This window comes from Panthera leo, chromosome D3, assembly GCF_018350215.1.
Source record: "Panthera leo isolate Ple1 chromosome D3, P.leo_Ple1_pat1.1, whole genome shotgun sequence".
NCBI classification, from domain to species: domain Eukaryota; kingdom Metazoa; phylum Chordata; class Mammalia; order Carnivora; family Felidae; genus Panthera; species Panthera leo.
The window spans coordinates 85,351,375-85,371,430 of record NC_056690.1 but is presented as its reverse complement, the minus strand read 5'-3'; the positions used below and the strand labels follow the sequence as shown (position 1 = coordinate 85,371,430).

The following is a 20,056-nucleotide window of genomic DNA, read 5'->3' as shown; positions in this document are numbered from 1 at the left end:
AGAGCCTAGGAATAATGGCATCAATTTTCTACTCAAAGGAACTAGAATTAAAAAATGGAACAATTTAAGCATTAATAAAAATAATTACTTCGATGTTGCCTACTGGAAGATGTTAGTGAATACTTGCTTAATTTTAAATTGTATTGTGTTTCAATGTTCCCTTTTTTTACCAGATTTTCAAACTAATATTAATGGCCAACTCTACTTGGTCCTTTAACAAATAGTAAGTACCATTTAAAGAAGGTGCTCATTTTTGCAAACATGGGTTTTCCCTTAAACACAAGCAAAATTTCAATCACAAGCAAAATTCATGCCTAAATTGGTAGATATAGTATTCCCTAGAATAATTGTGGTATTATTATTGTTTTTGTTGTTCAAAGAAAGGAATGGATGTTTGGAGAAGATAATCTTTAGTCAAAACTAACCATGTGCTAATGTGAAAATCAGTCATGCCGTCTTAGTTTTCCACTCAAATACCTTAATACCAGTCAACATCAAACATGCTGATATTTCTGACAACTATCTTTAAAGTGAAAAAAAGTTTTTACATATTTTGAAATCTTCACCCTTTATCATAGCCAATAAATAATATGCTTTGCATTTTTATATACTAGAAAATATAGTTTTATTAGTGAAAATCGTATTCAAGTTTAAGAAATAAGGTTCTTTTAAGCAGAGCTGCTGAAAAATCATACTTATATATGAATCTAATATTAAGATAAATTTATATTAGGATGCTATATAGCAAAGGTTTTTAGTCACTTAACTTTCTACAAGTTCGGTAGATATATTTATATGAAAGTATTATGGACAAAATTAGAATACAGTAGATTAACTTTAAAAACTTATTTTGGATAAATTTTATCTGCTCTTCACCACATATTAAGTAAACTAACTTCTTGGATACTGTAGGACGTATCGAATTAACCTTCCCTTTCTCTCTGGCTCCTCTCCAGAATTACTCGTATTTCACTCAGTCTCATTCTTGTAACTTTTGGAGTGTAAATTATTTACAGCTGTAGATATCCTCTAACACTGAAAGCAAGGACCAGGTTCAAAATTTTAAGAGAGAAACTCAATCTGATTCATTTGTTTTGGCTTTTTTTTTCTAGTTATGAAGAGATTACTTCCAAAAACAAAACTATATTACTTTGGAAGAAGCTCTTATAGCTAATGACATATTCTTTGAGCACGTGCTGATATTCATTCAGTCCTTTCCTTCACTTTGCAATTTTTCTTTTAGATTCCACCTTTCATAGTCCATATCCCAGGAATCAGAACTCTGTAATGTCCAATTGCCCTTTCCCACTTACCAAAAAGCTTTAACTCCCTTTTCCAGACTCCTACTAGTTCGGTCTCTTTCTCTATTGAAAAAATGTTAATGTATTTTGCATCTCCTTTGTATTCCTTTCTTCAGAAATTTTTCTGTAAAACTATCGAACTCTCCAGGAATGTGTACCAGCTAGTTCTCCCCCCAAAAATATTAAACCTATTCTTTTAATTAGTTTGTTTATAATGACCAAGAAAAATCTGGCTATACTCCAGTGTTAACATTCCTTCTTTCCTTGGACTAGACAAATTATTTCTAAATCTCAATTTATAAATAAACATAAAATTAATACTTTGATTATTTAAACCATTTATCAAGAGATAGTATATAGCAATGAATAATAAATGACCTGCTAAGTAGTTTTGCTTTATTTTACCAAATTAAGAAAAAATTACTCAGCTTCTTAACTGTCCAGATTTTGCCCACGCCTGTAAAGTACAAAGCAAAATGGAAAGTTGGCCATAATGCCTATGGAGAGAGCCAAGCCAGACAGTTCGGGTCAAAAAGTAAAATTTTTACCCATTGCTTAAATATTAGAAGTTATTCACAGCTGCAGATAATTTGTACTCTACAAATTCTAAGAATATGGTGCTGAGTATGGCTTTGTCCTAATTATCTGGTTTGGCTGCTGATGCTGACCAGATTTTCAGGCATATTTCAAACTTTCCATTTCACCTTTTGCTGGCAACAAAAAATAGTAAAATAAATCCATTTGAGTGAACAAGTCTACATTCTGTTGAATGGTACTAGATTGTGTACAAGGCTCTGATGGTCTGTGACTTTGATAGGCCGGTGCGTTCAAATTTGCAGTCAAGAACTCTTGGATCTTTGGCCAAAATCAGCGGAGAAGAATTTTATTCTGCTCATTACATTGGATTGTGTTTTTTTACTTAATCTCTAACCTGTCACATATGTAGAACTGGAACAATAAATATCAAAACAACTGCAGGTAAAACAACAATTCTACAACATTACAAAACAGAAGAGACCAATTTGCCTTAAGAGACTCTAACCAGACATTTAAGAATTAAGCATCTTGAGAGTTCTTATTTCAAAATGATATGTGTGTGTTTATATTTCACACTAATAACTCATACGTGCAAAAATGCAAATTTCCGTCGTTTTGATGAATCAGTTCAACTTCTAGGTGACCTCAATTTTGACCCTTATTTTCACTGAGGGCAGAAGGCTCTGATTTTTCGCAATTTAAGGTAACAGTCACTTTCAGATTGAAAATGTATTCTGTTGGTAGATGTGTTCACAGCTACCTGTCTACAGAGCTCCCCTGATAACACCTCATCATTCTGCAGAGAAAGCGCTCCCATCACCCCTGTTGTTCAAGCTTGCCCCATGTGACACAACCATTAAAAAATGTATTCAAGATTTCTTCAAACCTCCTTCTCCTTTCCTTTTTTTAAATAGGAGTTATCTCCCAGGGTTCAGGGGTAAAGAGCCAGTCATCAAGGGCATGTGACTTGCATTCATCTGAATGGGAAGGTGAACACCTCACCCTTGAGCCCTCTCTAGTCATCACTATCTTGTACCCTGACATTCCACATCCCGGATGATTTTAGGCATTTAGAAGTGGCACCTGCTACAGGTATCATTAGTCCCATCCTCACTTGTCATACATTCGACCTTTTCTCATTCTGACTCAAGGTGTCTTCTAAAGATTTCTCCCCTTTAGAATGCTTGGGCACTCTTGTCTACTTTGACCACTCCACCCGGGAGTATATCAAATTCTACAAGGCTAACTTCAGGCCCATTGGACAAAACACCATCCCTTAGCCATTGATAATTTAAACAGATTTTATGTTTTTCCTCTTGGCACAAATCTGAAAGGTCAGGCATTAAATCCGACCTATCGATCCTCCAAATCTATCACTTCCCCACTTAACTTTCTTAACCTACCAGCACTGACGCCGGTTAGGTCCCTTCAGAACCCTCCCTTCTAACCTACTGACTCAACTTTTTCTTTCATTCATGGTAAAGCAATAAGTATTTTATAATATCAAATATTTTTCCTTTGGTAGTATAAAACTACATTCAATACTCTGGGCTTGGCTCATAATTTTTAAAACTGGACTTTTAAAAATTACAGAAAATCCTTTCTGCTTTCTACAAAGCCTGGGCCTTATGAATCAAAATTTATTTGGTTTCCCAAATGTCTCTACAATTTTGCACTTGAGAAAAGCCTTACAAAATGACATAGGCTTCCTTGTAAAAAAAGAAAAAATAACCATCCCTTTAAGAGCAATGTAGACACAAAGGAACTACTTCTGACTCAGTAGTTGGGGAAGGACTGAGGTGAAAGGAATTGTCAAAAAGCTTCCAGGTTTGGTTGCGGAGAAAATGATCTACTTTAGTTTTTACAACAGGTTGAATTATTAGCCACAATTCTCCCCTCTTCTGAAGTAGGAGTATGCTTCCCCAACCCTGTGTTGGCTTCGTGGAGGTGGAGTACATTTCCCCCAATCTCCTTGGACTGGTCTTTACCATGCAACTTGCTTTGCCCAGTGGAATATGTGGAGAAGCAGCACCTTGACAGTTTTAAGTCTCAGATGTATGAGCTATTTCCCTTGAGCTTCTGGCATTGCCATGGAAAGGGCTTTCCCTAGATAGCTGCTACAGCTGGAGCTTACACCTCAGAATTCCTCCTGGATCGTACCTGAGCCCCGCCCCCGAGGGGGTCTGAGCCCAGCTAGACCCGCATATTGGAGCAGAAACCACAGAACAGCCTAGCCTAGACTGGCCTACATTGGCTGACCCCCAGCTGGTTTAGTGTTGATGCCACTGAGTTGCCTGTCAAACAGACAGCTACTGTTTGGAATGGGAAAATATGCGAATTGCTTCCTTGTATTGTACCGAATAGATTGAAAAGCAAAGAAAATTGAGGAAATCGTGAGTTTTAACAAGACTTTTTTTTCTTTTGGTGAAATTATCAGACAGTCATTCAAAGGAGTACTCAGAGATGCCACTATAGTCAACTGGTCAAATCCTCCATTAAATGCAAAAATGTTCTGTTTAAAATTCCAGGAAAGGTTCCTATGGTCTTTGCTTTCAATCTCCTAGTCCAAACTCTCACCCGCTCTCACCTGTACTAGTGCAATAGCCTCTACACTCATTGTCCGACACCCACTCATAACCATCTACCCCCCTTTCCAGTCTGTCCATCATGCTGATATGTGCAATGCGAATATGTCCATATTGTTTCCACAGCTTAAAATATGTCACTGCTTTCCCGTTTGCTTTAGGAGAAAGACCAAACTGTTCCAGATGTCCTGCAAGGACCAGCATAATCTAACCCCATTCTACTTCTCCAGCCTCAGTTCTTGGTCTCAGCCCTGCAGCACCGCAGCCATAACTCCTGTCAGTTCCCAGAACAGAACTTGCCTCTCATGGACTCACAGGTTTCACTTACCACACGCCACAGTCTTCTTGCCTATTGGCCATTGAGATCCTCAATCCCATCCTCAGTCTGATTTCCAATGCCAACTCCTTAGTCTGGGTTCCTGTTAAAAACAGAGTCTGAGACAAAAGTTTGGGGGGCAGTTAGATCAGGGGATGATTCCAGGAGCAAGTGTAGGGACAGAGAGAGTGAGAGGCAAAAAATAGAAAACAGGGTGTGCTATGGACTCAATTGCATTCCCCCAAAAACCATATATGGAAGCCCTAGCCCTCAGTATAATAACATTTGGAAATGGAGCCTTTGGGAAGTCATTAGATTTAGATGAAATCATTAGGTGGGACCCTTATGATGGGATTCGTGCCCTTAGAAGAAAGACACCAGGAACTTGCTTGCTCTCTCTCTGAACTGTAAGAAAATGGGGAGAAGGTGGCCATCTGCAAGCCAGAAAGAGAGCCCTCATTGGGGAACTGAATCAGCCTGCACCTTTATGTTGTACTTTCCACCCTCCAGAACTGTGAAAGCAAAATGCTTGTTTAAGTCACTACTGAGTTGACTAGTACAGGGTGCTGTCAACTTTTTAATTATTGAAAATGTGGAATACATTTATCAATATTTTCTTTTTGATTGGAGATTTTTATGTCTTGTTTAAGAAATCCTACCCTTCTGTACAGATACAACATCTACTAAAAGAATCTTAGTTTTAGTTTATTTTTGTTTGGTTGGTTGGTTTTGTCTGTTTGTTTGAAGTTTGGCTTCTTTATGAATACCTGTAATCTACCTGGAATTTTTTTAAGATGTGAGGTAAGACCTCAACTTCATTTTTTCCCATATCGGGTACTGAACTCACTCTGGTACTAACCCCAATAAATTCATGTACATACTGCTCCACAGCAATCTAGTGATAATGCAAGCCTTACCAGTTATTCTCTTGCTTGAAAACCTTCAATGGTTCTCCATTATTTATCAAGTCAAGTCCAACGTCCTCAACATCTCATGTAATGTTGGTTTTAGTGACAGCTCTCACCACCCTCTTCCAATTCCTTATGCTCTAAAGACACTTAATTACTTAATTTCCCAATGGGAACACATATTCTTTCCTCAGTGAACTTACTTACCCTTGACTCATCCTCATTTCTAACTTACAGTTTGCCTAGTGTACGTTATTCTCTATTTGATATTAACACACATCAAACTTCGCACACCTTTGCCCTTGGTTCTTCTCCCCCCCCACTCGACTATACCTTTCATCCCCTCTGTGTGTATGAAAAACATACTTATCAAGTCCATCTTTAAATTTTACCTAATTTCTCTTTATCCCAATTAAAATTATGCCTCTCTAATCACCTCTATTGCATGTTATGGTGATTCTAATGAATTCTTTAGGCACATTTCCCCCTTAAGCTTGAAAGCTACCCGGGAATAATAACACTGTGTCTCATATGTTCATTGCATATTATTAATATAATGAATATTAATTACATTACGCCAGAAATGAATGTTAATATATACAATTATATTCATCGACTCTGAGAGTACAGACAACATGACATTTTAAAGCAGGAAAAATAAATCATTTAAGCATATTTACCTTGCATTTAATAAAAACACCAAACCTCCCCTCATTGAACTTTTGTTTTTGCTTTTTTAGCCAAGTTCTTTCATTCATACTTTCATTTAGTAGCCACCTGCCAAATAATTTATAAAAGTTGGCCGTGTCCAAAGTAAGGTAATCAGTAACAAAAGAGAATAGGAGACCAAGAAGACATTCAGTTTCATGACTCTGGATAAGAGACAGAGAATAATGCCATGATTGTAAATGCTCAGGTATAGGAAGGTTTTCTTAAGTGATATTCACTAGCTGCTCGTCCTTTTCCAGAAAGAGAGCATGAGTTTGGTGAGACCAAAAGTGAATTTTGTAGCTGAATAGCCCCTGGAGAAAGCTCCCATCAGGGGAGCAACTCTTGTCCCTGTGATAATAAAATCCATCTTTGCTGGTTTAAGAATAGTCCTTTAAGCAGGAAACGGGGCCCTTGCCCCATCATGCAATGGAAAATCAACAACTTCATTCTTTAAAGTCTTTCTTCTCAGGGCGCTTGGGTGGCTTGGTCAGTTAAGTGTCTGACTTTAGTTTAGGTTCAGATTATGATCTCTCAGTTCATGGGTTCGAGCCCCGCATGGGGCTTTGCACTGACTGCTTAGGATTCTCTCTCTCCTTCTCACTGCCCCTCCCCTGTGCATGCGCACACTCTCTTCCTCAGAATATATAAATGAACCTTAAAAAAAATGTCTTCCTCCTCAGATTATAAATCACTGTAGAAACCCAATACAGTATGGATTTGTAACGCGCTCAATTGTGGTTACCAGCTATAATAAATTAGCCTGATAGTTTAAATTGCATATTGATGATTGGCAAACCACAAAAAGAGTCATAAAAATGTCAGTCTCCCAAAATAAGTGATTAGGTAAGTAAGTACCACCATTTTAATTTTTATTTATTCTTAAAATTATAGACAAGTATAATAATTATAACTTGAATCTCAAATGGAATTCCCAATTCAACATACTAGAATAATGATTTTAAAGATGCTTGTGCATCTTTTTTATGGTAATTAATTTCTCTTTGTTAAAATATTGTGTTTTGTGAGAATAAACCTGAATACATGTAACATTAATTTTGCTCTTTGTTTAAAGTTTTAAATGACTGTAAACAACTATTTACATTATATAACTATATTACTATCACATTATTCTTTCTAAATCTTTGTTTTAAGTTTATTTATTTCTTTTGAGAGAGGCAGAGAGAGGGAGAGCAGGGGAGGGGCAGAGAGAGATGGAGAGAGAGAATCCCAAGCAGGCTCTGCACTGTCAGCATAGAGTCTGACACAGGGCTCAAACTCCTAAACCGTGAGATCATGACCTGAGCCGACGTCCAGAGTCAGACACTTAATTGAGTGAGCTACCCAGGCACCCCTCCTTGTAAATCTTATACAAACTTTAAAATGACATTTTCAGAGCCTTACTAGGATGTTTTACTACTCTAATACAACATGGTAAATGTATCCAATGCCACTTTAAAACAGTTAAAGTGGTGAATTTAATTATATATGTATTTTCCCACAATAAAAAATTATATTCTGCTCCTTGGATTATGGATTTCTCTTTTTATTTATTTTTATTTATTTTTAATTTTTTTTCAACGTTTTTTATTTATTTTTGGGACAGAGAGAGACAGAGCATGAACGGGGGAGGGCCAGAGAGAGAGGGAGACACAGAATCGGAAACAGGCTCCAGGCTCCGAGCCATCAGCCCAGAGCCTGACGCGGGGCTCGAACTCACGGACCGCGAGATCGTGACCTGGCTGAAGTCAGACGCTTAACCGACTGCGCCACCCAGGCGCCCCTGGATTTCTCTTTTTAATTTTTCTGTAAATACTCTGCAATTCTTTAACAATTCTCTCTTCTCCATTCCTCTAGCACTCCAATTAGTCATTACTACATGTTTCCTATCTCCTTGCCTCTCTCTCAGGTTTATCTTCTTACCATTATGTGTACATGGTTCTGAGCCCTGAGTTCACAGATCATTTTTCCAACTGTGTCTAATCTGCTATTCAACCTGTTCACGGAGTTTTTATATGAATGGCTATTTAAATTTCAATTATAGACGTTCCATTTGAATGTTCGTTTTCAACCTTTTCTGTTCAAATCCCTCACTGTATAACCATGGCTTTAAATGTATCCTTTATTACTTTAAACATTTTGTACTTATATTTCTCATATTCTGTATTTGAGAGTTCCAACACCTAGAGTTCTCCCGTGATTAAATCTGTTATTTCTGGTTACTGTTGAATGCATGACTTATCTCATTAATCTTTCAGAGCCTACCTCTTATGACCGTCTCGGCTGATATCAAGGACCCACTTAGCTGAAAGTAAACCTAGGAGGCATGTGCGTGTGTGTGCGTATGCATGCATTTCCAGCACACGGTGCACCATGACAGCGACAAAAATTGTTAGTAAAGAAATAGAGAGCTGTCTCTGCCAAAATATTCCTGTAAAGCTCCACGCTACTTAAGGTTTCTGAGCAACTGCATGTTTCTCAACCGCCTGGAGTATGCTTCTTCACACCCTTCACACAGATAAGTCCCGGTTCCTACCGGTTCCATCACAGGCATATCCTCCAGAAAACCTGTCCTCATGTTCCATCTACTCCTCCAAAGCAGTGCTGAGTACCTCAGTAGAGGTGGACCTGCTTTTACAAAAAGGTTGATTTTTTAAGGTGTATTTCCCTGTATTATAATTTTCCTTTTTGTATCCTAACTCCCTCACTAAACCATAGAATCCCTGAACACATACACTGTCTTTTTCCTCCTGATTCACAGCCTCTATCTCATCATTAGGCACTCAGTAGTTATTTGCTGAGTAAAAGACCAAATAAAATTAAAATCTGGAAAGTTGAAAAGTGAGTATTTCTCATGGGATCTTTGACAATTGTGCTAGACATTTCCCCCTCTCGCTTCCCCTGTCTCCATTCTACCTGCTCTGTGTCTCAGGAAACTGACATTCATGGTCTACGTCAAACTCACTTGCTCTCTGGCTTCCTGTTGGGTTCATTCAATAAGAAGCATGAGTCGAAGCTGGGAAGCCAGAAACCATTGATGTCCCCAGTTTCCCCTGGCGGCGGAGTCAGCACATGTTGGCTATGTGACCTTCCACCGATGACCACAGTTCCTTTCATGAAGTCTCCTCCACTAAGCTACTTTCCTTTGGGTCCTGTGTAACCCCTCCCTTTCCTCCGTCTAACTGTGAGTGGGAATGCCACTCCACTGTGATTGGTTTGTTCCTGAATCACACATTATCTCTTGTTGGGTCCATTATACCTTGACAAAACCTTTGCAATTTCTCTTTAAACCGCTCAAATTACCCCCTTTGAAGACTGCTGGCCCTTGACTGATATCAATAATGTGGCACTTCAGAATTGCTTGTGCTTTGGGGGGGAAAAATGGCTAGCGCAGCTTATGAAAGACAAGACAATTCAAGGACAATTTTCAGACTGAAGTACATAAAATTTAAGTAAAATGTTCAGTCAACAAGGATGGATCTGGAGGACATTATGCTAAATGACATAAGCCAGTCACAGAAGGACAAATACTGCATGATCCCACTTCGAGGAGGTATCTAAAATAGTCAAACTCATAGGAGCAAAGAATAGAATGGCAGTTTCCAGGGGACGGGGGCTGGGAGAAGTGGGGAACTGTTCAATGGATATAGTTTCAGTTATGCAAGATGAATAAGCTCTAAAGATCTGCTGTACAACATAGTGCCTATAGTTGACAGTGTACTATTGTGCCCTCCAAAATTCATAAGAGGGAAGATCTCATGTTAAGTGTCCTTAACACTAAAAACAACAACAAAACATGGTGGAACAGGGGAAACTGAGAGATATGGATATATCTCTTCCTTTGATCATGGTGCTCATATCATGGGCGTTTGTCTATGTCCAAACTCATTAAATTGTACATATTAAATATGTTCATTTCTTTTCAGTATATCAGTTATTCCTCAGTAAAGCTGATATAAGTTATTTAAGGTTAAACTTTAGGGCAGAACCAAACATAACAATAATTGACTTTTTAAAAAAATTGAAAACCTTGTAATGGTATTTACATTACCATTGTAATGGTAGATTTTATGGGACCGAAGAGAAAAAATAAGCAGCTAATTTAAGGGCTAATATTCACAAGACTGGAGTATTAAACCAAAAACTCAGAAAAAGAATTTCAGAAAGAAATTTCTGCCTACAGAAGTAAATGTTTCAAGATTGTATTTTTCTTAAGAACAAGAAGATTGGGTGATTGCTAGTTCCAAAGGCATCAGTGTTCCTCAGAAATTTTATGACCAGGGACTTTGTCATTCCTCTGTGCAATCCCAGGATGGTTTGGATTAGAAAAGAAGCATATCACATTGTATAAGATTGTTTTCTGAAAAAACAAAACAAAACAAATCATCCAATAGCCCTTTGAAACTTCTTTATGACAGAATAGGATTCTCAGAGGAAAACACTTAAAGTATCTCTTTAGTAATTTCTAAATGTCTTATCACTTCTTCAAGTGGTGAATTATATTCACAAATAGTTAAAGTAAGGTAACTCTATGGGTCCAGAAATTACACAAAGTTCAGTTATTTTGAAGAAGCTCTTAGTATGGTAGTAATATCTTGACAGACTGGTTTCCAAGCATCTGGACTCCATTTCTAAGGATTAGGACAAGATGTCACATCATAAATATATATATTTATCATATATATTTATATATGATATATATATGATATATTTATATATGATATGATTTATATATGATATATATAAATATATATTTTATATATATATATATTAATTTGCTCTAAGTTAGTAAAAACATCAAAGGTTTACTCTGTCCTGTGTTAGTAGCTCACATGACAGCATAAATAATATGACTGAGTGTATGATATACACAGAGGAATTGTCTTAGCATCTTAAGAAAGCCCAATACGTGCCACTCCTCACCCCTACCTGAGTTCTGAACAAAATAAAAATTAAGTCAGGAATAAGACCTTTGGAGGACAAAACATCATCTTCTGTGTGGGAGATAGCACACAGAAGTGGGGGCAGTAGGGGATAAGCTATATGACCTGGAGACTTAGTCCTAGTCGCAGAAGAAGCCAGAACACTACGTGCTCTCCTGGCCCCGTAAGCGTAGGCCATGGCCAAAGGAGCAGGAAATGTGTGCTGCCTCTGGTCAGGCTGGCTTCCAAAGAGGAAAACAGAGGATATGAGCTGCAACAGATATCCCATTTCTTCTCAAATCTCCAACAAGAACATCACTCCTTCCCCACCTCTGAGGGAGTCACTGAAAAGATAGAAGATCCGAGAATGGTGATGGTACCTCTCCTCCTGACTCAGAAGGGGGGAAGGATAGGTATGTCCCCAGCTTTGCTCAACTTTTCACGCCCTTAACCCACTGGGCCAACCCCATGGTCAATCAGGTTTTGACTGTTCTTCTCGAGGAAGGAAACCAAATGTCAATCAGAGTTTCCTGCTTCAGTTTTCAATAGGTTGTACATCATTTTTTTAATGTTTGTTTATTTTTGAGAGAGAGAGAGACAGAGTGAGAGCAGGGGAGGGGCCGAGAGAGAGGGGGTCACAGAATCCGAAGCAGGCTCCAGGCTTGAAGCTGTCAGCACAGAGCCCGACGTGGGGCTCAAACTCAAGACTGTGAGATTGTGACCTGAGCTGAAGTCAGACGCTCAACGGACTGAGCCCCTAGGCGTCCTTAGGTTGTATACCTAATGCCAGCTGCTGCTCCATCATTAAGACTTCTGAGTTGACTTGCTGCTTACAGCTGCTAATCCTTTGAAACACAGTACACACCAACAATTGTTCAGTATTTATAGAGTGATGCAGTGTGAGTGTCCTGTCTCTGCTCCAGTTTCTCTGGGCCTTCAATGTGACAGCTGGGGGTGGACAGGTGGACAATCATCTGGAGGAGGAGTCTTCACAAACATGCCAATAACTCATACTAGGCTGAAGCTATTGCACAAGACCTCAGCTGGTGCCCTTGGCTGGAGCATTATACATGGCCAATCCACATGCTCTGGGATTCTTCATATCTTGGACATCTCAGTGTGGGTGGAGTTCTTACATAGTTGCTCAAGGCTCCAAAACAAGTGTCCTGAGAGAACCAGATGGAAGCTCCATAGCTTTTTCTGACCAGACCCAAGATTTAGGGACTTGACTTCTGCTGCATTCTACTCTTTACACACAAAATCACTAAAAAAGGTCCAAATTTAAGAGGAGCGAACATAAAACCCAACTCTCATGAGAGGAATGCCCATTTTCAGGTGTGTTACAAAACCTTCACAGTCCAATAGATATCAGTGTTGAATTTGTTTTATAATGATCTGAAATCAGGTACAAGAAGATACTAAGTCCAAGATGAGTGTTCCACCAAGACTGAAAATTACTTTTCCATTCTATTTCCTATGCAGATTGTGTTCAGTAAGTAATTCACCAGAGCGTATCAGAAGGCCTTCAAGGAGACTAAATGACATCAACAAGATATTCCAATAATAAGTTTCATAAAGGTACTCTCATAATAAAAGCCCTACTATATAGAACTGCTCCACATATTGAAGATGGTTTCTTATTAATAAGATTCCCAGGATGAACTAAATGCAAATGCTAAAAGTTTTCAAGGTCAAACACTTCAAATCCAAAACAATTAAAACTCCATAAAAATGTCTTGTACTTACAGAAATTCAAAGAAATTAATTTTGTTTCTCCCCAGTTTTTTTTTTTTTTTTTCTGCTCAGTCTCAGCTAAAACAAGATGTTTACTCACTGGGAAGATCTGAGGTTCTTTCAGCAGAAGCAGGCTGGAGAATCGCTTCCTGAAAGCACTAAAGTGCCATCAGGCCTCAAAAGCTGTGCCAATCTCAAGTCTTCGATCAGCCTCTGCAAAGATTTCAAAAGACCAGATACCTGAAAAGACATGACTCCACACTGCTCACTTATACAAGGCACTTATTTACAAGGATATGATTCATTAAGAGAAAGAAAATGGAGTACAGGAAAGCAAGGAGGCTTTGAAAGACATCTAGGTGCTAACTCCCCAGGGTACTTGTTGGCAAACTGACACGATCTCTGGACTGAAGCACCAAGGTGTGTGTTTGACTGTAGGCTTCTGGGCAGCTCAAAGCAGAAGTTCCGAGGGAGATTTTTAATGTACCTCTGATCACATAGTCAGACCGGGTTGTCTAAACCATTGTGCTAGTTGGAAATCAGAAGCAAACAAACTGGCCCTAAGGGTCAGAATTTGAACAGCACATATTATCAATTTTACTACCCTTATCTTGGCCAAGAGTCAAAGCCAGACATCCAGGCATCTCTAGAAATAAAGATGGAGCTATTATAGACCAGTTGTAAGTATCCTTAATCCTACAGTCTCTTTTCTAAAGAGTCCAAAGATTATCACTACACTGTCCCAACACCCAGCAAATTTAGAAAGCAAAGTAATCTGCAGCCCCTAAAGCAGTTGAGTAGGCAACATTTTGTTCATATTACCAATAATTAGTGATGCCAAAGATCTCAGGAGAAACTCAATGGCTTTCAGGAAAGAAAAGTAGATGGAGAATATTATTGCTTTCAGCCCTCCCAGAACACCCATCAATCTGTGACAGTGGTCCATGACCAATTAGCTTAAACTTAACAGTAAGGAGAAATTAGCCATCAAGAAGTTAATTCTGCTGTTATGTTTACCTGATATCCAGGCACAAATCTCTTCTGTCAAAGAGTGGCATATAGAATTTAGTGGTCTGTTGAGGGTTGAATTGTATGTCCAAAAAAACAAGCTTAAATTCTAATCCCTGATATCTGTGAATGTGACCTTACTAGGAAATAGAGTCTTTGCAAAAGTAATTAAAATTCAAGTTAAGAGGAGGTTATACTAGAGTAGGATGGATCTTTGATCCAACAGGACTGGTGTCCTTACAAGAGGAGACAGATGTGCAGGCAGGACACCCTGTGAGGGCAGAGGCAGAGATTGGAGTGAGGCATCCATCAGCTGGGGAGTGTGCCAAGAACTGCCAGTCATCACCAGAAGCTAGGAAAGAAGCATGAAACTGATTTTCCCTCAAAGCTTCCAGAAGAAACCAACCCTGCAGACATCTTGATATTAGATTTCCAGTCTCTGGAACTGTGAGACAATACATTCCTTTCATTTTAAGCCCTTTGTTTATGGTCATTTGTTGTAGCAGGTTCTAGCAAACAAATACATAGCCTGACTCCAGCTTTGAGCTCTCATTGCTGGCCATTTTAAATCTCTCCCCTCCCCCCTTTACCTCCTACCCAATACCTGGAAAAGCAGGTAAGAAGGCCCAGATGCTCTGTTCTTTGACACCAATGGGACCTTCAAACCACCTGTAGGAACCACTGCTTTGCCTTACCCTCATTGGCCAGTCTCCGTCCCCTGCTCTCTCAAGCCATTTTTGGAACTACTACAGAGCCTCCTTGTTATGTGAGTGGTAAACTTTCCTATCTGTTCTGCATGTATATGGTGTCATCACTCTTAACATGTGGACTAAATTCTGGATAGGGGTTCTTTCTCTTTCTTCAGGATGGCCATAAATAGAACATACCTGCCTTCCTGAAAAGTTGAGACATTTCAACTCTGGAAATCCTGTTCCCAGTCTTGTTTGTCGTGCAATTCTCTTCAGTTCACCATATTCGAAACCTCTTCATTCCTACTTCCCTTTAGAGCCCCGTATTTCTGCTATTTCCTGGATTGCGTTGCAGGTGGATTCTATTTAGTGACATTAGGGTCTCTTGTGAAGAAGAAATGTAATCCCTGGTTCAATCATGCCTACTCAAGAAAGGTGCATCTCACTGGGTCATCCATGAATGTTTGCGAAAGCTGGCTTGACCCCCTGGAGTATAAGCTATAATACTGGGGCCAACTGTGCAGCAGAGGCTGTCACTGGCCCCTCTACTCTCCTCTTGCAGTTATCCCAGAAAATGGAAACAACTAGAATCCTAGAGAGTCATAGCCTCCACTGAAAGAACTTGACGTGAGAAGCAAGTGTATGTGAGCAGTGCTAGGGACTATGGTGAATACTTTGTTGGATGCCTAGGTCCTCTTTATGGCAGGTGCAGCCACCCCCCAGATAGCAAAACTCACAGATGACACCTTCTCTTGAGAATTACCCCCAGCCAAATGGGAGCCACTGCACCTTCCGGGCTACTCTTGCGAACTCTCTAAGGGCATGTTAGAGCCAATAACTGACTGAAATGGGAATACAAAATTTGACTCCTTTAGCACAAGATAGGGTCAACTTTTGTGCAACTGACGCTCTAGAACTGGCTGTTGAATACACAGTGCGACTAGTAGTTACTGAATGGATGAAATGAGATATGCATTGGATTTCGACAAGTTAGTATGAAAAATGAATGTAAGATATCTCATCAATGTTTAATATTGATATGCTGAAATGACAATACTTTGGATGTATTGGTTTAAACAAAATGTTGTAAACCATCTGTTTCTTTTTACCTTTTTAAATGTGGCTACTGGACAGTTTAAAATTAAATATGTGGCATGCAACATATTTACTATATTTCTTCTAGACGGCATTGCTCTAGAGCTTTCCTCTGGGATCAGTCTGAACCAAGTCTCCAGCTAAGACCACATTCGTGCCGATCTGGATTCCCTTCTCCTGTTCCGAGTCCCCCAGTGCACTCTGTGGACAACCCTCCCTCACTAAATCACCAAAACAGAATCCCACCTCAGGCTCTGCTAGGAACCAAACCTAAAACACTTGATGTTTTGTATAAGTTTGGTCTTCGATATTCTATAAACAATCAGATAAAATTTAAATCAAAATAAAAGTATAAGAAGGAAACAGTGCACATATAACTAGCAACATGCCATCAAGAAAAGTTTCTGTAAGACTGAACTCCTAGCCTTAGGACACAAGGCTAAGTGATATGCCTGGTAAAACATACATTAATGATGGTTTTGATCACAATGCTAAAAACATACACAATTTAAATCATACAGGTCTTATGTTAGCTCATAGTTAGTTAATGTTAGCCCAGTTAATTCATTCTAGGTCGAAGAGAGATCTTATTGTTTTACAGATGCTATTACTTGGCTCAATATTTTAGTTTATCATCACTGCTTTTGATGATTAAATAAAAATTCACAGTTCTTTTAAAATGTGGGAAACTATAAGATTAGGATTTAAATTTTAAATAAGCTTAAGCTTAAAATTCTCAAAAATAACATCCACTAGGAAGTTTTGTTTTTGCTAGGACAGCCTTTCACTCATATGTGCAATTTAAGAAGCAAAACAAATGAGCAAAGGGGAAAGACGGGGGGGGGGGGGGGGGGGGGGGGGGGGCGGATACAGAGGGAGAGAGGGAGAGAGGAGAGAGGGACAGAAGGAGAGAGGGGGAGAGGGAGAGAAGGAGAGGGGGGAGAGGGAGAGAGGGAGAGGGAGAGAAGGCTCCGGAGATGGAGAGGAGGGCGAGAGGGAGAGAGGGAGAGGGAGAGAGGGAAAGGGAGAGAGGGAGAGGGAGAGGTGAACCAAGAAACAGACTCTTAACTACAGAGAACAAACTGGTGGTAATCTGAGGGGAGGTGGGTGGGGGGATGGGTGAAACAGGTGATGGGGATTCCGGAGTGCACTTGCTGTGATGAGCACCAGGTGTTGTATGGAAATGCTGAGCCACTAAATTGTACAACTGAAGCTAATCTGACACTATATGTTAATTTACCGGAATTAAATAAAAACTTTGAAAAAAAGGGGGGGGGGGGGGAATTGTTACTCCGAATACTTATTTCAACAACATGTATTTTAAAATGCTGAGAATTACCATCTGATTCAATTCTATTATACAGTGATAAAATAAAAGAATGTGGTATTTTGTACGAAATAACTTAGAAGAAGTATTCCCAGTCACCGAGGAGTTGACCTTATTTTATTGAACAGATAATCTTGCTAACAAGCCTTGCCTGCGTAACCTCACATTACCACGTGATGTCACTCTAACACAAGGTTTTAAGCATGGAATTAAAAATTGCCAAAAGACCATCTCTGCAGAAAAAGTGTTTAGTTAGAAGTATTCTCAGCAGCACAAATCTTCACAGCATTAGGTGTTTCTAACTGGTGAGTTTATACTGAATCTCACATCTCACTTACCTAAGAAAGGACTTCTTGTTGGAGATCCCGGACATAATGGAAACCCACAGATTAATGGGGACCCCTGGTAAGCAGAGTGAGTCCTTTAGGAAAGCCAAGGCTGTGTGTACTAGAGTTTGCTCACCAGATCTCCCTTTAGGCCAAAGAGGATACGTTAAAAGAACAAACAAACAAAAACCCTATACCTGTAAATGCTACTGTGAAATTTAAAAACATCAAAGACCTAGAGAAATGGACAAAGCTTACAGTGAGTTACAGCAGACTGCCTACAAAGGAACAAGGATCAGAGCACCGCCCAAAACAGTGAGAGTGGATGCAAGTAAACAAGGAGGAGTACAGTTTTAGTTTTTAAGGAAAAGAATTGCAGACATAAAATGATAAACCCAAACAAACGTCCTTTTAAATATGTGGTTATAGAAATACATTTCAATAATACCAGTCTTTAGAAATTTTTCTACTTAAAACATTATTAAAGGGGAGCCTGGGTGGCTCAGTTAGTTAAGCCTCCAACTTCGGCTCAGGTCACGCTTTTGCAGTTCATGAGTTCAAGCCCCACGTCAGGCTCTGTGCTGACAGCTCACACAGACCGGAACTTGCTTCGGATTCCGGGTCTCCCTCTCTCTCTGCCCCTCCCCTGCTCACACTCTTCTCTCTCTCTCTCTCTGTCTCTCAAAAATAAGCATTAAAAAATTTAAAAACCATTATTATAAAGTAAAGAAAACATTATAAACATTCACAAAGGAAATACTCAGATAAATTGTTTCAAGAGATATGGGAAGAGTGATTACATAACAATATGAAGTATTGTGTGGTCCAAAACACCAAATGCCAAAGAAAAGCAGAAGAAACATCCATAAACACTCGGTTCCCAATTCTAGAAAATTCAGTAGGTTGAGGAGAAAGGAGATAAAGTAATCACTCATACCTTTCACTCTTTGTCCTGCCCACTTGCGGATAATGAGACGAAAAATGTCTAGAAAATAGTTAACTAAAATGATCGAGCGTTTCTTTCAGGAAAGGTACTTAAATGATTGTGATCTTTGCTCTGAAAAAATATCTTGAAAGGTTGACATTTATAAAAGTCTGAAAGGAATATAAGGAGGGGATCATTTTCAGAATACTGAATTAGGAGGTATTGCTTTAAATCTAAAATAGATTTAAAATTGTGACATTTGAGTCACCACACATAAAACCCTTGGCATTTATGGATTCCTGTTTGTGGTTTAAATATATGTGATGGAGTGAAATTTCTCCCTAAGCAAGGTGAATACAGTAATCTCTCGCTATTGTCATCCTGTGGCATTCAAAGCGTACTGCCTCCTGCCGACAGTAAAATGTAGTTTGGACTTCAAAATAATGCATCCGCTGGTGCCCTGTTGTTTTGGCTGATCTGTACCCCTCTGAGGAAGCCGCCTCTGGTGATAAACACACTTACAGACAGACACTTCTTCAGCTGTTTGTCTTTTCAGAGCTTGGTATCCCCTGTAACCTGGGGCCTCTTAATGAGCCCTGAAATCTACTTCCCTGGGGGGCAGCTAGCTATTCTCTGTTCTTCCCGGAGGACAGGCTTACTTTTGCTACTATGGCAACCACTGCAAACTGCTTTCTCTGACTTTTTCAGCTTCTGAGTCCTACGGATTTCTTTGCAAAGATAATTCTAGAAGCTTTCGGGTCTTTCAAAATCTTGTCTCAAAGAACTTGTCTCTTTCCATAATAAATCTTTATTATAAGTAGAGCACGGACTCCATTATTTTTCCATTTGCATGTGTACCTGTAACCTCTGCTAGGAAATGAAGGCAGAACTTGAGTCAAATGAGTCAGTTTCTCAGACCCAGATGTGTGGTGCTGAAACACGTGCTTCCAGCAGATGTCGCCATTCTTGTTTCCAGCAAAAATTCAATCCTGAAAGAGGTCCTTCCAGGCTGATGGAAACAATCTTAGCTTTTATGAAGGAAATATCACAAAGAAGAAGGAGTAGACACCTGCCATCATGTGTAAATTTCATTTTTAATAAATGAACTTACAGAAGTAATTGGCTGGAAGGCCTCTTAGGTATGTTCTGATTTTAGGCAAGGTATTATAGCTTATTCCCTAAATCTCAATTTACTTGTCTATAAAGGGTTTTACCGATTCCTAACAGCTGAGGTTGATATGAGAGTTATACAGTAACGTACGTGATGTGCTTGACATGCAGAATGCCTTAACACCTATAAAAGTACTTTGCTTTAAGAGAACAAGGATTCATTGGACAAAGCCAAATTATGAAGAACTTAGCTCCTAGGTGATCAGTAGTTTAAAGAAGATAGAGTCTCAACAAAATGATAGATCTTTAATATTTTGTTAGAAAAAAACATTATAACCCCATTGAAATCTATAAATTAAGTGCGTCTTTCAAAGGTCTTCTCGAAGTTTCCTACCTTATGATTGGAACTTCATCCTTCCTCTCCCTTGGTTAGGATCACAATATCTTCTCTTCCCTGTCTGTTCCCATTCACCACAGGTAATTCTCAAAGCAACTTAACCAGATCTGTGATTTTAATGTATTAAAGAACCAATATGTATTGTGTATTCCTCCCTTCTCCTTTAAT

The 20,056-nt window shown here is 39.1% G+C and overlaps 1 protein-coding gene across 1 annotated transcript in view; it reads right to left on the bottom strand.

The window, feature by feature from the left end:
* Positions 1 to 20,056, bottom strand: part of CCDC102B (coiled-coil domain containing 102B) — a 197,103-nt gene that overhangs the window by 153,515 nt on the left and 23,532 nt on the right. Inside the window, exons 3-4 of the mRNA XM_042911020.1 lie at positions 13,112 to 13,224; positions 4,752 to 4,858 (exon numbers count right to left, since the gene is read on the bottom strand). The gene's annotated coding sequence lies outside the window, so the exon portion shown is untranslated. The remainder of the gene's footprint in view (positions 1 to 4,751; positions 4,859 to 13,111; positions 13,225 to 20,056) is intronic.